A 20,665-nucleotide genomic window follows, 5' to 3' on the forward strand; every position below is an offset into this window, starting at 1 on the left:
TTAAGCACACGGCAGAATATAAAGAATAACAAGAACAAGACTTTTGTAGCTTCAAGGCATATCGTTTTATTTTTTTTCCTCCGCTATATTTTCTATCTTACTTTTTACATTAAACAAGACTACACTAGCCGGTGGAAAAAAACTTTTCTCTCGACTTTTTACTCGTTAATTAGTTGCATTTTTTTATTATCTGCAGCTACACAAGACCGAGTACATCTGAGTCGAGAAAAAACAAGTACGAGCTAAAGTCCAAGGGAAAAAATAGTTAGAAAAAATTATAAAACAGTCAGTATAAGTCTTCATGATGGTGTGAGGAGTTTATTTTAAATTCTACTCGTATATAATGTTAGGCATTGTGCTATTGAGGCTTCAAGAGTCTTATAAACACATGTAGTCTGACAAGAAAATACACGCGGACTAGCATTCATCGGTATGATAAAAGACTATTTGGAAAATTCTTATTCCTGACATGAAGGCTCATTTATGATAAAAATTGTTTAGTCTAAAAATGACGACTTTTAGCCGAGAGTTATTGTGGTGTCTTTAATGTCGGCCGCACACGTTGTTTCGCACTCACTATTATAAAGAGACAGTGATGAGTTTTAAAGCAAGTAAACCGATACTCGGTACTGGTGAGCGATAAGATAAATAATTGGAGCAGGATTGAACGGGGCTTTACGATCCTCAGCTTTCATCGTCTTGACTCCTCTCGAGCTGATGATAATTAGAATGCAAATATCCACAATCTCACGGTAGTTGGCTAAGCAGTATGTCGTAAGCACCAATATATATGCTGAGGAATATATAAAAACATATACATATACATACGGAAATTATTATTTTTTGTTTTTCTGTCTGCCACCCATCGTCAGTCGTTCGTCGACTGGCTCAACTACTGCCGGATGGCCAGGCCCGCGAGATCTGCGTTAATGCGTTTTCGGTCCTGGAAGCAGTAAAGCGACGCCTTTTATAGCTCGTTATTCTGCGAAAACCGATGAGAATAAGAAGGAGACGAGCACGTATGACGCCGCTTATACATTTACGCGCTCCTGTTTTCATATCATCCGTACATATATATATATTTAAAACGGTTGGTTCGCTTGTCCCTTCTAGCTATCCGTTATAAACATTTCTAAATAATTTTAAACGTCAACAATCTGCTTCCAACATTAGGCCATGCAGACCGACCGGTTTGAAAAGGTTATAAAAAGAAAAAGCAAAAGAAACAATAGATAATAAAATGAAATAGGGGTGCAACACCCTCAACAGTTCCCTTCGTAATTCACGCCTTATAGCTACCCCGTGCGTGGAAACGCGAATGAAGTTGCAGCCGTTGCGGTCTCTCGACAAATAGATTACGTGCTGCCGAGGGTTTCCGGGCGCCCTCCGCAGTCTTGCATTGTCTCTTTCTTCCGCGTGTCGTATGTCGTATTTCGCGTAGTGTTCCACTCATCCCGATGCCGATGCTGACGGTGGCAGAGGGAAACCGCCCTCACGCATGCCACTCACGTACTCATCCACCGAGTCGAGCTCCACTCACGTTTCTCCTCGTCTATCCTCTTCTCTTATTACTTTCCACAGAACTATCTGTCCTTAACCTAAATCTATATACATGTACATATGTAGATATATACCCTCTCATATATAGATATAATTTTCGGTTGAATTATCCTCTTTATGCTCAACGAAATCGCGTCATCCCCTCTTGTATTTCTTCCGCCGCGAAATTGCAACGCGTTAGCTATCCAACCCCCATTGAATAAAGGAGATACATATATCTATACATACTAACCATTCTGTTATCAAATCTACGTACGTATTACTACAGGACCGTCGACTACGACGACCCTCCGGGAAGGAAGTCGGAAGACGTCATTAAAATTCCTCCCTCGTAACATCCATCAGAAAGTACTGCCAGGGAGTTGAGGATGAGCTAGAGCTGGTGGTGAAGCTAGAAAAGGGACATCTGAGAATTAAACCAGAGAAACTCTCGTCGTTTGTGATTAATCTCATGTACATCGTTCATTTGTGTTTAACCCAAGTGGACGGTGACCTACAAGCTCCCCAACTCTGTTGAGCGGAATTCAACCACAAAACACATTCAAGATTTCCATTTGCGATCTACACTCCCAAGCGTTATTTGCAGCCATTATGTCTTATACAAAACGCAACATCTCGTGTTTAATTTCGATACAAAAAGAACCGAAAATAAAATAAAAAAGTATAAAAGAATAACATTATTAGAATAATTTAAGGCACGATGATATTTTCTTTTGGATATCATTTGAGGACCGGTAAAAAAGTAATACTCTCTGTTTGGAATTACTCTTTCAGAAAGGTTCTTCTACTATCGCTTATACATCACGATCCCAATAAGTTAAGTCTTGTGAGAATGAGAAGCATCAGCTATATAAAGAAAGCGAAGCCGACGATGCGCGTGACGAACGGGTGACTAAATCGTTCCTTAAATGCTATCACCCGAGATTCAAACGTTCTTGCAACTTAGTCAGAGATACCACAGCAGGGGTGTACAACTTGTGCGTTGGCAAAAACTCACTAGAACTTTCTCTGTGTGATGTTTACCGCCGCGGTGCGAGGATTTAAAGTTGTTTATCTACTTATTATGTCAGAGCCAGCTAATTGGGCATATTTGGGATTGGTTATTTGCCGGGGTGGATGCTCGCACGTATGCCGCCCTCTTTCAGCTTCAATACTTCAGCTCTTGCCTTTACACACATCAAGTGTCTCTTTTTATCAATATTCTCCCTTGTCTTAGTCTCCCCCTCTCTCTCTCTCTCTCTTCATTCCTTTTATTTCATTTCGCACCGTTTAATCCTCCTGGTGGCATCCAAAGTCGGGTAGAGAATGACTCTCTGCTGGGATATAATATCCGTTCACAAGAAAATCCACATAACTCTCTAGTCCGTGACTTTCATTCGTCTTTAGGGAACTCTATCGTGTGTCGTCAGACATCACGTTTCATCTCTCACTCCATATACTCATTTCATTGCATCCCATCATCTCATTCCATTCCATTCTCTCCTGCATCACTTTTATATAAACATACACTTACTTACTATATATATAAATTTATATACAATGTTTTATACAACGTAGCACACACATCACTTAACAAAAGATACATTGCTTAATTTAAAGCCATACTTTTGTTGGACGAGCAACGACGATCGTTGTCTTTTTAAACTGCTTGCGGTTTATATACTTTGAGATCTCTTGCCTTTCGGTCAGGATCAATTTCCTACTTGTATATCTCTGCGGTACACTATTACACCATTCACTTACATTACATACACATATGTACATATAAAACAAGTTGAGTACGTGTACAAACGGGCCATCAAGTCTTACAAAGGCGCACGTGTCTGCTTAAGATGTCGTTTGACAGACTTGCGGATGCCAATTCCTTCCAAAGAATATCAAACGAAAGCCGCAGCTACTTACTACCGGACTTTCAGTCTTTAACTCCATTTAAGTCGATGAATTTTCATGTCAATTCTTTCGCAATACACTTCTAGTTATTAAGTTACAATCATTAAACTTGGATAAATTATTCACACAAAAAAACCATTAATAAATATTCCCATCGATTTTTCATCAAAACATGTAACTGTACAACTTACTGAATATTAAGTACTGGGTATTAAGTATTTATTTAATCGAGCTTTCCTAGATAAATCTATCAGGAAGTTCCTCCGGTCAGATCCTAACGAGTGTTTACGGCTTACGAGTAAATAAAATGTAGATGGTTATGTTGGCATAAAAAAATATATTTATTGAGCATACAGGTTGAGGAAATATTAAGCTTTGGCAATTTGTTTAAAGCAAAACCCGATAAGGAGATGTTCCTTAGTGACTGGCGCCGGATACACATCGAGTGCTCTTTAGCGAGCAATTTATTGTACAATTAACGCTGTTTATTCTGGTATGGAACGAATAACTTGCGCTATTATATCCAACCGGTTCGATAGCACGCGATGCATCTCTTCATACGCAGGAATAATGTAGTACCTTATATTAATGCAATTTAGCTAAAAGAGCCGAGTTAAACCGACTAACAGAAAGATCGGTAACAACTTAGATCGACACTTGCCAACTCAATACAATCATTAACGCACCGCTTTTCTCATTATTGATACGACACTTTTTACAACATTCTATTTATTCCGCAACGTCTTTATCTGGTGTGACGAATTGTTTGATTATGGCGATCATTAAATATTAGCGAGCCATTATGGACAGCGGAATGGAGACAGGACAGTTTTAATAAATGTATGTGAAAGCTATACTGCTATTGCTACCACTACCACTACTATTACTGCTACTACTACTTTGACAACTGCTTACTTCACAACTACAGTGGGTACATTTGTAGATATAGGATAACATTTTAGCAGACATTGACCGGTGAGTGGTCCATAGTTGGTGCACGTAGTGGGGTCAGATCCTGAGGAAAGTGCTGGAATACGAAATGACTCGATTTCCACATGTATGTATGTATATATATTCCCCTGGATGGTTGGACTCTTTCTCGATGTCACGTCATACATAAGGTATGACCGTTGGTCAGCTTCGCCCCAGTTGATTTGTTCAATAGAAAGAAAGATAAAAGTGCCCGTGATGACCCACTAGGGGCATCGTCCGAGTGAGCTAAAGCGACGCAAAGTGAAAATATCCTGAGCTTATTTATTTATTTTTTTATTCTCCTCTATTCCTTCCCAGGTCTCCAGGGAGTCAATTTACCGCGTTTCTGATCAAAGGCCAATGAAAATAATATTTCACGGCCTTTGTCACGTGGTCGCACGGGAAATTGTGCAAGGGCAAAAGGTTTTAGTCGATATCTTTATATATATATATGTATTATATATATATACGGATGTGTGAATGTATTATAGATGTATATATGGATGTATAAAGACGGGGGATACAGACAGGAAAACGTTCTGGTGCTAGTATAATTGCGGAAGACACGATTCCCGGGGCATTAACGTGTACACGCGAGGCAAAAGATAGTCTACGGCGTGCAGAATACAGAAGACGGTTTAGTTTTAGTGAAAAAAAAAATATAACGCCGTCGACGAGGTGTGCGTACGGTTCAGCACCCTCCAGACAGGCTTATCTTCTCTATACTTTTAGTACTCTGCACGAGATCGGTCCTCTTTCTCACTCTGTGCTGTATTTACTTGGCTTTTATTTATTTACTTTTTTTATTTCTTTATATATATGTATATATCTGCTTCTGTTGCTCCTGTTGCCGGTGCCTACACGAGGCGCGTTAGCGTTTGCGTACATGTCGAATAAATTGCACGCATCGAGTACGCTGGTGTGAATAAGAAAACTCGGCAATTAACGAAGGTCGCCCTGGAATACGCCAACCAGAACCCAACAGTTCCGCCCTCAGCGCTATTCATTTCATCTTTATCTTTATCGCAGATAAAATACAAGCATTTATCTAAAACTCTTGATTCTGATTGCTATTAACCATCCGTTCATTTATTATTTATTTTTATTAAATATTCGTCTTTAGATTATTAATTTCGTGCTCGTGGTAAAAATTTATATTCATGTTCGTATAAATATTTAACAATGATAATAATGGTCTGGAAGAATAAAAGCGGATGACAGAGTAGACGACGGGATGGTTTAAATTCTCCGACTCGCGAAATTCCACAGCTCTTATGCATAAATCAGAAAATAATGAATGAATAGCTCGGGAACGAGAGTAGACGCGAACCGCATCAAGTGTATTCACTGTAATTGCAATAGTAGGATACATATAACACATTAATTACCATCTAAACCGTATAATATTTACTTTGTTTTATGTAACTCGAATATCCGAGGTTAGACCGATTTAATTAGAAGGGTCTCTAATGAGATATTCTTGTAGAGAACGGAAATAAAAAAAAGTAAATAAATAAAGACTTGAACAAAAGGTATTAATGATTGACGTAAAGCTCGGCTAGTCTAGTTAGAGACAATAATCTCGTGTGCAGTGACATTATACACAAAACACACAAACACAAACGGCGTGTTTGTATTCAGTATGCTAATTAATTCGATGGAGATTGAGCTGGTGATAAACATATAGCTTAACAGCGTGTGTATGCCGAGGGACCGAGAAAGTCCTGGGTGAATATTTTTCGTCCTTCATAAAGTACAACGAACTAGCTCGCCATCATGCCAAGTAAATTATATAGTTTAGAATTTATAAATATCACGTATGTGGATTTAATATGTTTAGCTCTATAATTATTAAATTTTGTATCTTGTAAATCGAGATGTAATTACGCGTGCGCTAACAATTATTTCCAGGTTCGCCCTCCGTCTCTGCACGGTACGGGTACTTCAATCTACCGACCATAATTAGAATTAGGTTAATGTAAATGTCTGGCGCACGGTTCGATCGGCGTTTGCATCACTAGTCTACGGCAATTGCACTGAGTACCAACAGCATCAGTAGCAACAAGCCAGAAGCCTTCCCAATACGATCCTATGAGTGCTTTAGTTAGTACTCGATACACACACACTTCTATAGACACATATATATCTATGTAAATTACGGCATATATATGTACATAAATATACCTACTGTAGTGTAATAGCAATCGATCGTGTGCCACGTGAAGACACTCAATACCGAATATCTCTAATCTTCTTGACTGCTAATGAAGTATAATTGCATTTTTATCATCTTTAATTACATTAAAAATTCACAATTGATAATAGTAAATTTATATTTCACTGTAATTTTATTCACATACGACAAAACAACTGACGTGTCTCGTGGGATAGCCGCGTTCACTCAAACTAAATTTTATTAAAGTAAACTTTTATTATTTCTTTTTATCTTTTCCCCGAAGAATTTCATTTAAATTCATGGAACTCCATGCAAGTCAACTTTAGCTGTCCGTTTTCGTCCAGGGAACTGAATGCTTGAGACAAAACCTCTATGTGGTTTAACATACAGGCTCACATCCTAAATGTGTGCGTCAGTATTCCAGAGAAACCTCTGGGTTTTCCAGACCGCGTAGAGGCTTCCCGTCGTATCCCAGACACGTTTTAGAATTCACATAGTGGCACGAGCGAACCAACCAACGAATGAGCGCACCGACCATCCCGAGCACGCTCCTACTTGGACCTCAGACATTTTAGTGAAGCCCGTGCCTTGCATTTGCTAACGTCTGATATTTTATTTAAAATTTAACATCATTTTAAATATTTTTTATTTCTTATAAGAGATAGCACATATTTTTTTCTCAACTAAACGATAATAGGTTATTATATACATTTTAAAGTGAACCAGGTGCGTTAAGATAGCAACTCCATTTGCCACGACTTCCTCGTTCAGATAAACGGGACTTGGTCTTATACATTACAAACCGCATCCAGAGACCAAGATGATAGGTTGAATTGCTGTCGCCAGGGAGGTCTTTGCTTAAATTAAATAATTTTTTTAAACACAAGTGCAGTCGGTAGTTTAAATTTTTATGTTTATAAACATTACAAAGTCGTCAATTTATAAATGTCACAAGAATCGACGGATTAAAAACGCAACAACCGATTACTGATGTTTAGTATGACCGTCGAATGCAAATGACGAAGGATCTTGGAGCTCAATAGTACTACCAGTACAAGGTAAAGAGATAACTAAAACCATCAGACTCCCACGATGAGCATCGCCGGTTGATGACGCAGCAAATTTCTGCATAAATATAATATAGAAACATCTATCTTTATCGTTTAGTTTCTCATTCTTCTACATCCATACATACATACATAAAATATAATAAATATTCTCGTTGTTAGCTCTGATGAATCCCAACATGGTGAAACGTAAAGACTCGCATCAATGTCCAATCTTCTCTCTTGTCTCCGCGCCATTTATTAAACCGCGTCTTCAGCTTGTTACGCAATATCGACAAGTATAAAAATAAATATCTCAGACGGGTATATATTTATATAAATAAGTTTTAGGTTTATTCCCCTCGGTATTAGTATAACTATTTTTATTTATTTTACTCGTGTTATTTTGAATTTCGTCCCTGTACATGAGATCGATAATCGCGTGGAGAATCGATTCCCGAAGACGAGCCTAGAGAGCGTTGATGCTGGAATGGTCCATCAGCAGCAACAGCAGCTAGTGTAGCAAAGTAGTGTAGTAGTATAGTAGTATAGTAGCCTTCGTAAATTTACGGCGGACAAACTACGGCGAGAATAGTTCGCATAATTCTTCAAGGCCTACCAGTTTTGACGGCGGCGTCAGGTCGCCTATCTCACCACAATCTTCATCTCTTCTCCCGCGTACTCACCTTCACTAACTTTTACGATATATCCCTCATCGCTTTTCTTCCTCTTATATTTTTTATAATATTATTTAATACACTTACATATTATCATAAGCCTCAAGTCTATAAATTATATTCCATGGGGTAAAATAGTAACATTGTGTCGAATAAGTTTTATATTACTTAGCAGGAGCACAAACTGCGTTAGTTGGCGCCGTCGCTTTTTTTTCTCTTTCTCTTGGGTGCATAATTAATGTACAATTAAAGATCTTGGTGCATCGGGTCGAGTTATCGCGCCTTAAGATATGCTAAGTGACTTTGAGTAACCGGAGACATATATGCTGTAGGTGTTAGGTTTATTTAAATGTATATGCATGAGTATGAGTGTGCAAAGGACTAGAAAATGAGAAGAGAAAAGAATCCGTTGGATCCGGTGTCACTGATTGTGCAACCAGCTGGGAAAAGATCTTACTGTTCAATCTAACCGATCACACTCTCTGGGAACTTGGGTCATTTTTTATTCCATTATTATTATTATTTATGTTTTTTATTTTTATCCTTAACAATATTTTTATTTGCATTTAAATTCTTGCATGGTTGGTTATGCATTAGGAATTTTGTTGAGAAAAAGTAATCGCGCGTAACGACATGTGTACCGAGCATTTAATTATTTATATTTCTCAATTAATTATTTTTATCTGAATCTAAATCTTTAATATTGTTATTTTAGTTGATAAGTTTCTTAACTATGGTCAATACTATTTATTTATTTATTTTTTTTTTCGTTACTTTCTCATCATCTCAAACGCAGGAAGTACCAGACCCTAATGCGCACTCTCGTGTTATTTTCTCACCGTATTATATTTTGTTCAATGCTCAGCTCAGTACATCTTCCAAGTCATTCGTTGTAATAAGTCCAAAAAATTAAATATTTAATTGCTCATTTTTACATTAAATATAAATTTTGATAATTAAATTTCTCTTATTAACTAGTAATTAAATAAATAATCCGTCAAGTCAGCATTCAAATATTAGCATTAGCATTGAAAAAATATTTAATTGAACTATTTAACGCGATATTAAATTTGGAACGTAACGGTAATGGAAGTATTTGATTAAAAGTATTATATTTTCTAAGCCATTATCTATTTAATGCTAACTACTAGAGTAGCAATTCTCGAGTCTCTTTGGACCTCATCTCATACCCAGCTACTTATTTTATTTTTCGTCGTCTTGTTCTCCCACCCGTTTAAAATGTATATGCTCCCGTAGCTCGGGATATCCCAAGATCATGGATAACAGTTATTAGGGGTTTTTTATAATGTGCATGTTCCTCTCTCGCTTTTACGGCAACCAACCAGCCAGCATTATGCTATACGCCGATAAACGGGCCTCGTAAGTATATATAAAGAGGACAGGAGACAGAAAATACTTAAATGTGTGTAAAGCAAGATGAAAGAATGAGACAAGTGTTGTAGGATGCCGACTATATCCTCGTATATAAGTATATGCAGAGGAGAGGACACTCCCCAGGCTTTTGATTATATGTAATTATCGGGATTTTAATAGCTAATCATTTTAAAAGTTCCACCGTGCGCCAAATTGAGGAGGAGGAAGCATCAACGTTGCTATAAAGAAAAGAAGGAAGCCGGCTTCTGAGAGTCTATATATAAATGTAGTCGCTACCGTGTCGCCATTCGTGCTTTATTATTATAATTTTTTTTTTAATTTATGAAATTAATACAAGATTTTTTTTTTTTTTTCGTTTACAATAAAACGGACTATTTTAATTTGTCTTTAAACAATAAATTGAACATAAATAAAATAGGTTTAGACGGTATTAAAAAATAAATGTTGGTTCTAATAGCCGATTGAATGGGCAATTATTCTTGGTTGAAGACAAGTAGAATCCTGAAATTTTCTCGCACCCTCAGCTCTCGCAAATATCCCCCGGTAATTAAAAGCTATCGATTTGTCGTAAGCCGGGTAATTGCACGAGTTACTACGCGCTTGGAATAATCGCTCGCCTGTGCTCGTTCGCTTGCTATGTTGGGCTGCTCTCTCTAGTGCAAACTTCGGGGGACTGCGGCCAACGGGTGATAACGGAATATTTACATATTATCACGATGCCACCTAAGCGCAAAAGAGAGTGAGAAGGATGCCGAAAAGAGCTGGAGTAAGAGCAAGAGTGAAGTATGAGTTTTAAAATAGCAAAAGACATTTCCTACAGAACAAACTCGCTAGACATTGAATTGCATTTTCAACTTGTGAAAACTTTCAAGAGATCCGTACTCGGTAAAACTTTTATCTCGTTTTTTTTTTTTATATATATATATATATATATATATATATATATATATATATATATATATAATCATTTTCTATGAACGGGACTCTACGTAAATTGTTTTTTTAAAAGTCTCTTGGTAGTCGAGGCCCCCCGGACACTTTTTAGAATTTCCATTTCTACCGATACCTCAGATTTTTTTTAAAAGGTTATTTTACATTTTTTTGTTTTCCCAAGTGGCTATTTCTCTCTATATTCTACACTCTGAATATCTTTGTAACAAGCCAAGTTGATTCTTTTGTTTTCTAACCTCGGGTTTTTGTAATAAAGAGTAGACGTACCCCAGGGAGATGAGAAGAAGCCGAGAGTGTTTGTACCAAGAAAGATGCCTGTCGCTGATTAGTGGACCTCGTCAGGACTAGTGTATACGGTTTCTCTCGTTCTCTTTACTTATTCTTGTTTCATATGATACTTGTCTGTTATGTATAGCCACTACTCGATGGTGGCATCGACTCGTGGCATCGCGTGACTCCCTTTTTTCATTAGACATCACACATCAGCCGTGGAAACAGAGCTCAGCGCAGAATAAGGACGTCTTGGTATCCACAATCGTGTGGTCAAAGTTGTCCGTATTTCCATTACCATTACCTCTATCTCTTCCTCGTCTTTCACCTTAACCTCTACCTTTACCTCTGTCGTTGTTTCATTTTTTGTTCCATACTCAACTCAACCCGTGCAATTTATACATATTTGTGTCATCACATGTGCATGCACTTACAGCCCACATTCAAATACTTAATAATAAAAGTAAGTGAATTAACGTTTCTCTATTCGTACATACGAGTACAGACATGAGCATAAGCATAATCATAAACACAAGCATGAGATCAAAGTCGGTGATCCAAAGACTTGCACGTGTGCGTTCTCCAAGAGATCTTTAATAGATAATATACGCATGCTTGGTTAATGTAGATTGCACGCCGATTATTAACTACGATTTTAATCACTTTTATGTACTTATTAGTACAATTAAGATACCACATACTTGAAGCATGTTATATATGTTATGTGTTATGAAAGAATGAATTTAAAAAAATTACATTAAATACCAAAGTGAAGGGTTTTGTGATGTAAATAAATAGTAAATTAGCAGCTTAGTTAAGTCTCGCAACGAGTAGGATCAATTTACATATTCCTTAATGTCCAAAGTCCTTGGAGGGATCGAGTTAACGGTCCATTCAAACAACAAAGTGGCCCGAGGTTTATGAAGCACACGGTAATGGTTACGCGATGCAATTGAGGAGTTAAGAGGGTTATGGAGTTGTGTATAGTTTGTTGGAGAACAAGGGAATGTTTTGGTTGATAGAACTACTCTGTGCGCCAATACAGTCCAGGAAGAAAAGAGGAACTCGAGTTTGAGTGGCTCGTATATACAAGTACTCAAACTCACTGTACTCAGAGAGGTTATAGACAACTCCAGACTCTAGACTTGTTCTATATCTACAAAATCGCGAAACCAATAGCCTGGACTTCCCTTTTTATTGTGCACTTCTTCCTTCCTCTATTTATACTATTCGAGGACATAAATTTTCAAATAAACTTAAACACCGTCCTCACGTTTTGTCGTCAATTTTATACATATAGTCGCCTGTTAAAGTATAATGTACCTTTGCGTTAATACGTCATTGTATTACACACTCACGTAGATTTTACGGAAGTTTAAAGTGAAGGAAAGGAACAAATCATTTGCTTCAATGAATACAATTTACTTTTTTTTATTATTTTTCTTATTCGTCTTCTGGTTTGTATTGAACTGTTGCAGTCAAAGTAACGGTTATATTTTTCCGCCAGTCGCCAGGAAGGGAAAAAGTTTCCGCATTGATAAGAAAACTAAGGACGTAACTGTACGTTTGTTATCCTCACGTTCTGCGTTAAAATAAAAAATAAAAATCAGTTACTGTAAATTTTTATTTTTTACCAAAGTAATTAATAAAAAAATCATTCAATTTTTTTTAGTCCATTTTACTTCGACTCTGTATATTAGATGTCTGAAGACAGAAAGAGAATATCCGTATAGAAGACAGAGGGCTGGTAAATGTAAGCACTAAGCCATTTTCCAGACGATGAGGCGCGAAGCCCCGTTCTCTGTCTCCTGGTGCGGATAATCCTTACCTCACTATACTACACAAGAAACTACATATTTATATACATCTATATATATGTATATCAGTCTACGGTAGTTGAGACCAAGAAGCCACCCTCAGGTGTGAGCTCTCGGGGCTTCGTGTTGCTCATATTTAATGCCAACGTCTTACACTTATTACGTCTCAAACATATTTTATCTTTTAGATAACGTCCGAAACATTTATAAAATTAATTTACTCTCTCAATAAATAATCCATTGATTTTAATTATATTTTTTTTATCACTTAATTACTCACGCAAACGTATCCTCAGTCTCTACTCAGTTACTTTTTATTGTCGTGACTAATAATGCTATTCCAATGCAACTTATTTAATTATTAATTCAACCACTTTAATTTAAATAACATTTATTTGCATACGACAATAAAAAATTTAATCTGATAATAGCATACTTTTTAAATTAAATTGTTATTTTTAATGTGTACATAAAAAATAATAATTTTTTTTTGCACGACTAAATAACCTAATTTCGTTCTTAGCAGTTGCCAATTATTATCGTCATTAAATGTGTACACAAAATATTTTTTTGTTAACCCCATAGACAATACGTCTATCAGCGAATCGCGAGAGGCGCGTAATATAACGCACGTCGTCCGGGACACACGTTGCTGACCATTAGTCTAATTTAAACAGACGTTATTCGGTCATTGAGAGCGTTGCCACGTAATTAGCGCGGCGTAATATGGTGCGTAGTGACACAACGACACTATTATGTGTGCCCGGGAGGCCGCGACAATCGACCGGTCGACGTCCATAACACCACACTAGTTCTCCGCATTGCTTGTGTTGTGTTGCTGATGTCATTCCGAGTTCTGGCACCTCTCTGATCAACGACCAAAAATTTAAAAAAAAATTAATTACCCGAAACAAGAAAATTTCTTATTAATTTAGGGGGTGAATATAATATCAAATCATTTGACAACTGATTACTTTTTAAATGAAAATTTTGTCCACCCCAATTTTAAAATTAAATATTCGAGTGTCGCGTGCACGAAAAAGTATTAGAGTCAGTGGTAGTAGCGTTCGCTCTTGACTCCATTCCCCGGAGAGCCGACTAGCTCGTGGAAACATCCCTTACACTAATATTTGTATATAAGCAATACACATAACCTAAACCATTGGCTAAACAGATTTCAATGAGGGAAGTGTCGTTTAAACTGTATAATGACGCAAGTGGGAGCGAAAATTTAACGGCACCAGCTTCAACCCCCTTCATTCACTCTCTCAGCTCCTACGTCTCTCAAGGGTATTCTCTACCACTGGCACCTCCTCATCCTCCTCTTCGCAGTCTTTCTCTCTGTTCCCAATGTGCACTCATCCTCCCGCTTTCCTGCCTTACATATATATAGTGCTGATGTGCGCGAGCGCGTATCCATAATGGCTGCCGTAAAATATTCATCGTGAAAATTAGTCGTCTGATGATAGATAATATAGCCAAGTATTATAAAACGTTTATTTATTAAATAAATTCATTTATGTAATCGTTATAATTCATAAATATTTATTTTATTATTTTTTTATAAATATTTATAAAATAATTATATGGTAATAATTTAAGTTTAATTGGATTTAATTATTTAAGTGGTCTATTTTTATATTTAATTAATAGCTAACTGTTAATTGTAAATAATTTTTTATTTTTTTTTTGTTACAGGTAAGTTTGGTTCGAAATTTGACTCGAAAATAACTTCAATGATAACTTTAGCGGAGACGAGTGAGTAGATTTGTTTAGTTTGATAAGGATTTGACGCAAGTTGTAGGTGGGAATGAAAAAAAAAACGGTGTTAGGGTTAAAAGTGTTGGTTGTAATATATATATAAATATATTTATTTGAGTATGTGTTACATTAGTAGATTGTCGAGAGCAAATGAAAATGAAAATTAAATGGTAGGTCACGCGAGGTAAGCATTATCGGATTTGTGTGCTCGCGACAACTAGTGGTACGGTATTTATGTCGGGAAACGTTTCATCGCTACGAAATCGGAAGGGATCGTTTCGGTAACGCCGACATGACGACATGAACACCCTGTGTGTTATAATACGATGACGACGAAAACGACAGTAACAACTTGCCGAGGATTGAGAATCGAGGGCGGTGTGCTAGCAAACGGAAGTTTAGTGTGAGGTATTATCGCACATTTCTGTCACTCTGATGTAGCTTTTCTCTTCCTGATAAATTTCTGATAGCGTCGTATACATAAATTTCTTAAATATGTTACTCGGATATTTTTTTATTTAAATCATTATTTATTTAATTATTATTTTTATTCATTGATAACTTCCGTTTCGTTTACTAATAATTTATTCAATTAGTCAATTATATTTAGTTATTTTCATTGAGTTTTAATTTTTCTATATTGAAAAATTAACTTTTTGTAATTCTAGATACGGAAAAAATCTAAATTTAATTATCGAAAATTCATTAAACTTTTCAAATACTTTTGAGGTGAAAAATAATGAATTTTTTACCAAGTTCCGGTCGAATTGATAAATAAATGACATTTTTTATTATTCATTAATAAAGTAAATAATATAAAACTAAAGCGTACGGAGCAAAATTTCGATGGGATAAATAATTCAATAAATTAAAATTGAAATAGACTTTTATTTACGATAAAAAAAAATAACCGAGTCGAATAAAATAAAATATTTATTTACTGTTATATTTATAACAAATCGACTTCCCTTCAAGTAATAAAAAATCCAATTTATTTAAAGAATAAAAATACATATTTAAAAAATTTCCGATATTTCCTATTAAATTATCAGATACTGTCAGCAATGTCAACCGACTATTGACTTTATCCTTCATCATTTAATATTATTGCCATGTTTAATCGATATCGTATAATCAATTAAGTAAATCCTTTATGGGAACACGAGAATGCTCTCATCGAGACCCTAAATTCATTGATCCATAAAAGAGTATTTAGACAATAGCTACCGGAAGTTAATTGTCATTCGAGAGTGAGCGATAAAAGGATATCATCAAAGGACTAATTACGTCATTAGATTGTTAATTTGTTTTATCGAAAGAAGAAAATAATAATTACTCTGACGAGATGTTAGAAAATGACGTGAAGCTGAAGGAGGCGTTGGTGGCGCTGGGTTTCGGCTTCCACTGGCTCACTGGCAGTCGTATCGATTCCTCGATGTTCAAGTATACAGAACACAAACCCCCACGCTTTGACCAGCCTCTTAAGCCGCCACCCCCGGGCGACGGTTCTCTGCTCGCCTGCGCGTCCATGTACACTTTACTCGACGTTCCTTCATTCTCTAACTTCCTTTCATCTTCTTTACTTCATCTCTGTTTCATCCTCATCCCATCCTCATACTTCTCATCCACCTCTAACTCTTGTTCACCCGCACCCTTATTCAACCCTCGCGCGCAATGAACGAGAGAACTTCCTAGATATGAATTAACAGAGTTACGGAGCTTTCGCGGGTGAGTCCGGAGTTATGCGGCTTACCAACTTGAAAATGTCTGCGCGTCGTACAATCTACGTCGACGTTGATTAGTCGACGGGCGTGTTATCTTCATTTACTTCTATATCTGTCACTTATTATTTTATTTTAACGTCAAATTAACACTCTGTTATTTAATAATAAACTATTACTTATTTTGTTACGCGTTAAAAATTTATTTATGTCTCTAATTAATCATACCGCGGAATCAAAGTTATAAAAAAAATTATAGTACATATTTTTTTTTTCAAATTTATTTTTACTGTTACTGTTAATGTCGTGACCGTATTGCTGATTGTGGAGGATCGAGAATAAAATTTGATAACTAAGGTTATAAAATTATAGACGGCAGGAAGATTTAATAAATAAAAATAATGTAAAAACTCGTAACTACCGACAAGAACGAGAGTAACGGAGGGGTAAAGTGTAGTGAAAAGAGACAGAGGGGAGTATTAAATCATAGACCCGAGAGCGCCTGCCGCCGGTTTACTGCCGGATAAAACGCAGTGACTGTTATGTTATGGACCACCTGTATGCCTCGGCGACCGTGAACTCTAACCCCCACGCCTGGAAATTCGCAGACCCGAAAATTGCGTGTCCCATTTCTTAGTGGTCCCTATTTTTCACTCCTTATTTTTATCTACTTTCTATACAAATAAATAAACCTCCAAGTCACAGTTACACCTCCCACTTTAAATTCAAAATCTATAATCCTGATACTATCCGATTTAAATAAACACGTTAACGTTAGTCCTCTGCATAAGTAGCGAAAAGTAAATAAAGCAAAACTCCAGCAAACAGTTTTGCCTCCAAGGTATACCTAAACGCACGTTCATGTACAAAAGCCCACGTATCTTTGCCGTGAGACGACAGCATCCTGTACTGCAAGAGGAGTTGACTCTTATCTCTTTACTGCAGTGTACAGAGAACCCGGTTCTTAAACCGCCCAATGACGAATTAATACAATAAAGACATTAACCGATGAATTAATCAGATGTTTACTGCATCCATGTTCAAACATTATCAGCAACACGTGCTTAAATAACTCTCTTTTCTCCACTTAATAAATTTTTAAAAAATGTAAAATACTTGTAATATAAAGGAATTTTCACACGTGATATTTTTACGCGCTAACTCCAATGAACTTAAAAAAAAAATGTTATCATTAATTTTTCCGCTTAAGTGTTGACAACGAGTTTTGCGTTATCGTGGTCATTTGACGTCGTTATCCAGTGTAAGTAGTGAAAAAAAGATAATTATCTACAACCTATTATTATAAAATACATATATATCGTTAGATACTATATACTACTTTTGTTTGCAACAACACACTATTACTACCAGAATTTTATTTGTTGTTTATTTATTTATATATCTGTTACAATGTATAGTTTAAATATATTGCGAGTTTGGTGACATTTCTTTTCATTTAACAAATATATCAAGTGGAAAAAGACATCGCGACCTGCCCTAACTAAAACGTTAGACTAAACGACGTCGTAAATAACGTACGTCTTAAGTGTGTAGCAAACCCCTCGGTGTACTTGAACTATCTAAACCCCCACGCAATCAACCCTTGTATATTGCCCACACACACTAGTTACTGGTTACTAGCTTGTGTGTAACCGAGTCCACTTGCACGAGCAGTGGAGACAGTCCATGTGCCTCTAAGATAAAATAAATAAATATTTAAGTTTTTACAAACTTTTTTTAGCTTCCCGGTCATGGGAATGTGTAAAATATACTTAAACTTGAGAACGTCTGGAGAGGGCGTAAGTTGAGGAGGAGGTGATGCAGGGCGTCTCGACGTCTGTCAAACTGTACGGCGGTTGGTCGACGAGGTCAGCAGTAGACGTACGGGGATCTCTACTCTTTACTTGCTTACTCATACACTCGCTCGCTCACATCGAGCTCATGGCAGGATGAAACAGGACAGCCAGTGAATGCTGTAGTGGTAGAGCAGGGTCAAGGAAACGCGCAGACGCGGTTTAGCTTTCTATGTACGTCGTCCTCGTAGTAGTAGTTCCCTCTCGGCGGCTACGACGACTCCAAACAGCAGCGGCAAACCCCGTGAATGGCGACCCTTGCAAACCAATCGTATTCCCGTTTTCATCCCTCTTGCTATCAAAGTTCTATCTTTGTCCTAACTACGTCCATTCATTTTACCTTATTCGCTCTTACTCTTTACATCTATTTACAGATATATATATTTTCATGCTCGACAATTTCAGACCAGAATATTGACGATTTTCACTGGCTATACTAACTTATATATTTCGATCATCATTATTTATGATTAAATCAATGAATAGGTCAATGATTATTTAATTATTAATAGATAATATAAATGTATGAGCGAGTAAATGAATATATACATAAGTTTGGAAACAAATCGTATCTTGATATTCACGTCATCACAATTGGTCAGCGGACCACGACTTTCAATTATCGTTTGTGTTGCTGTTATCGACGACGAGTGATGTCGCGTGAACAAACTGATAGATTTGTCCTGGTAGCAACTACTTCGCGCGCCCCATAGACATATGCACGTATGTATGCATTGCACATATGAACATACGTACATACATGAACTTTCTCACTCTCTTACTCATTCACCCACGACTCTCTTATTAAAGTCTTTCTCTTTCTGAGTCTCGGTGTGTCTGTTCACGCAATGTAACTGTATATATGTTGTGTTCACGTGACGGCCGTTTCCTCAATCGGGAATAGCAACACTTGGCGAGACCACCGGCTATTATCGATGTATTATCTTAATTACATGGAATTCCGCTCATTTTGAACGTTACGACTTTACACGTTTACGTTTCTCTACTTGCATCTAATATTATTACTTCCTTATTCATATTATTATTCCACTTCTCGTACAATCGACTGCTTGTATGACCGGCCGAGACCACCCGGGCCTCTCAGCACTAAAGTGTATTCAATACACAAGTGTACTAAATAAAATCTATTGATTGCAAAGTAGTCGACAGAATTTTAGCCGGATCGAGTGAAATCGGGCAAGAATAAGAGCTGGTATAGGGACGCCAGAGTTTCCGGGCAAGAAATAAAGAAACGAAGCGCGTCCCCGGGACAAAACAGCTGACGCCATGGCTGCCGAGACCGGGAGAACCGTCGACTCGTTTCGTTTAGTTCGCCGTCTCTACGTATCCACCGTCACCCATTTCTTCTATCCCGCTTTCTCCTCCCTGTTCATATACACCGAACCCGTATCTACCGTGTACGTACTTTTTTACTCTCTTTCTGTCCTTCTCTTTTCATCTCACTCTTCTTTTTTTCTCTGTACCCGTACACAGTGTACTGCCGTCAGAGGGATTTAAAAACAATTCGGTAAATTGCATCTCAGCGAGGCGAGGGAATGCAGTCGGGCGCAATATCTCTTTACTCTCTGTGCTCGGCACACCGGCAATGCCCTACACACTGTACACTCTCACCAGAGCACGCTTGGGTAATGTTAATAACGTCCGGAACTACGTGCAAGTTCCTTCTTTTTATATTTATATTTTTTTATCTTCCTCTCTTTGTTTGACGCTGCTCACTAAAATATGAAATAAAGCTACACTGTACACTATACTTTGCTTTTCTCTCTCTGTTCTATCTTTTTTCTGTTTTTTTATTTTTGTTACAAAGTCGAGTATTAGCTATAGAACACGAGCAATATGCGAACAGAAAAAAAAATTGCTTGTTTTTTTTTTTAATTTTTTTACTTTTATTTTTCATTATATACGTATATATCTTTTGTGAATAAAGAGCTGAATATACGCGAGAATACAGTACGTATATGTAAATATATACGTATAAAGTCATATATATACATTGCGATTATAATAACTAGCGCGACGAATTCAGTACGGGTGGGCCTATGTATATATACATATACACAATATATATAAATGTACGATATAGAAAAGTACAACAGTAGCCATGTGATTGCAACAGCGGCAGCCTTTGAGTCTCGCGTTTTAACAACCTACGGTGCATAAATTAATCCAGAAGTCTGATATCGTTTGATTCGCCGCCGTCGCGCGCTCTCATTCTCAGTTTACGCCCCTTGTGGTATGTGTATTGACCGATACCGATCGTGACACAGGTCTTTTTTTCTATATAGGTGCAAGCCTTCTCACTTTTATACAGCAAGACATTTACAGACACACATACATGTACATAAATACACACACATAAGATGTGCGCCAAGTGTGAGTCCTTTGGATTCATTCAATCTCAAAGTGATGCAGGAGAGCAAGGTATGTACAACACGCCTTGGCGAACCTTGATACACACTTTTTACAGCTCAATGGTGCTATTAATTCCCTTTGACGAACCGACAACCGCGACACACAATCTCACAATGTCACTTATTCTTTTCTGATTGCTACGA

At 37.0% G+C, this 20,665-nt stretch overlaps 1 protein-coding gene across 8 annotated transcripts in view; it reads left to right on the top strand.

The window, feature by feature from the left end:
• The window catches only part of LOC130676538 (homeobox protein homothorax), a 263,375-nt gene that overhangs the window by 115,128 nt on the left and 127,582 nt on the right, over nucleotides 1-20,665 (top strand). The gene's annotated exons all lie outside the window — the stretch shown is intronic.

This window comes from Microplitis mediator, chromosome 10, assembly GCF_029852145.1.
Source record: "Microplitis mediator isolate UGA2020A chromosome 10, iyMicMedi2.1, whole genome shotgun sequence".
NCBI lineage: Eukaryota > Metazoa > Arthropoda > Insecta > Hymenoptera > Braconidae > Microplitis > Microplitis mediator.